A 2,133-nucleotide genomic window follows, 5' to 3' on the forward strand; every position below is an offset into this window, starting at 1 on the left:
TGACAAAAAAGTTAGGTTACGTTCTACTCCACGAGTCAAAACGGTTCTTACTAATCACTGAATATACCGCGTTGATATTTATCATAATTGGATATCGTAAATCATTTTAATTAAAAAGAAAAGAAATACATACTTACGACAGTCCGATATAGATATTCATAGAAAAAAATTATACATGGAATTGTTCGTACATACATTACACTGATTAGACTTTCTTTTACACGCTACTTCCGCTTTCGCTGCGCCGGAAGTGTTTCCATAATTAATTCGTAGGAAAGATACGTATCTGGATTAAACGAGCGGTAAAGCAGAGAAGAGATTTCTTTCTCGATTTTAACGTTCGCACCATTTCACCGTTATTTTCTATGATAGAAAAGACGAGACACCGATAAGCGCGGGGTAAAGTTAGGCCGGTGTATGCGCATCCAGGAATTCGATCGGTCCATCGATAATAGATTCTAAATCCGCGAGACTGCGCTGTTCGATAATAATTGGAAGAAGAACGGTTCGCGCACTAGTCGGTAGGGTGTGTGTACAGCGCACACAGGCTGATGTTAGACGTTTGATTAATAGCGTCAGCGCTCATTGGTCACGCTACTAATAAAGGAGCGTTCACACGTATTAAAAGTTCGCGCCTCTGCGTCCACGCCGGTATGCTCGTCGTCTTCGGTCGTTGTGGTCGAGAGTAGTGCGATATAACGAGGGAATGGCGTGTCTTGCTCATAATTGAAGCGAGCACCTACAATCCAATCGTTCTTAATCATTCGAATTCATCTCGCCTGCGAGTTCCGTTCTCCATTATTGCTCGTTGCCTTGCCAAGTCGCGAAAGTTATACGAACCTCTGCGCTCCTTTACTGCCAATAACAAGTATGGACGAATGACGTTTGGGCAGTTACCGTCCCAGTTCGAGTAAAAATATAATTCGACACGGTAGGTAAGTTTAAAATGTTTGCTGCTATTCGTCCAATGTTAAACATTCGATTTTGTATGCTTATACATGGTACGATAGGAGGTGTATATATATAAGGAGGTAACGGTAATTGACGCGAAAACCCGTGGATTTAAATACGTGCTCGAGACAAGCGAGTGCTCGTAAATTAATTTTTCCCTCTCCTTCGTAGTAAAAGGGCGAAGAGATTCGCGAAGAGCGAAAATGGCGGAGATTACGCGAAATTATGCAAATGCGCGGCATTGTAAAGGGGATCTGTTTTTCGTTTTATTGGACTGGGGCCTGCGGTATCCTCGGTCGTATAACCGAAACAAAAGCTTACCTAACGCAGAAACAAAGGGTGTAGGGGCGAGTAGAAATCTCTTGGGGGCACACATGCAACGAATTTAACTGCTTCCCCAGGCATTACTCTTGCTGGGTTTCTTTTATTCCCGCCTATTCTCTAACTACCCTCTCCTATCGGTCTTCGTATCCTTCTCACATGGTTTACTATTTGCACAAGCGAAGATCTTTCGGTTTAACCTTTACCCGCGATATAAGGCATTGTTAAGAAATCTGCACACTGGATACATTTTTCGTAACGCTTTCCTAAATATCAAAATATACATTTACGCTTAGAACTATTTATTAACAGTAGATTTTCTTCTGACAGCTTATAAATCGATATGCAAGCTTGAAGGACGGTTGCTTTGAAAGGATATTCATTATGCCTCTGAAAGTCCGGAGTCTTCGTAACTGCTTTTAAAAGGTGACAAAATCCCCTTAGAGCACGCTTCGCAAGGGTGGACTAAGTTACAATTAATTAATTGACTTCGAGTCCCAGTAATTCATGCGGTGAGTCAAACTTAATTAATTATCCTTCAGGATCAGAAAGGAAAAGGTTGGGTCAGGAAGAACTTTTCACCTTCCGATTCTAAAGGCTATTTGTAATGCTTTTGCCTATAAACCGTTTTACTTCCTATAAAAATGTACGTTAACAATTGGTTTCTTACATTGATATTTAATTAAAAGAACGAGTCGCTAACGAAGATAAAAATATTATTCATATCTCGAATACTTAGTACGAAGTATTTTTAAAATAAGTAGTAGAATTAAAACTAAGCGCCGTGTAATAATATCAATGAATGTAGCCACTTCACCTTCCCCTCCATATCCGACATCGATAAAATAGGTTGAAATGTCA

This window comes from Bombus affinis, chromosome 5 (genome assembly GCF_024516045.1).
Source record: "Bombus affinis isolate iyBomAffi1 chromosome 5, iyBomAffi1.2, whole genome shotgun sequence".
In the NCBI taxonomy this organism is placed as follows: Eukaryota; Metazoa; Arthropoda; class Insecta; order Hymenoptera; family Apidae; genus Bombus; species Bombus affinis.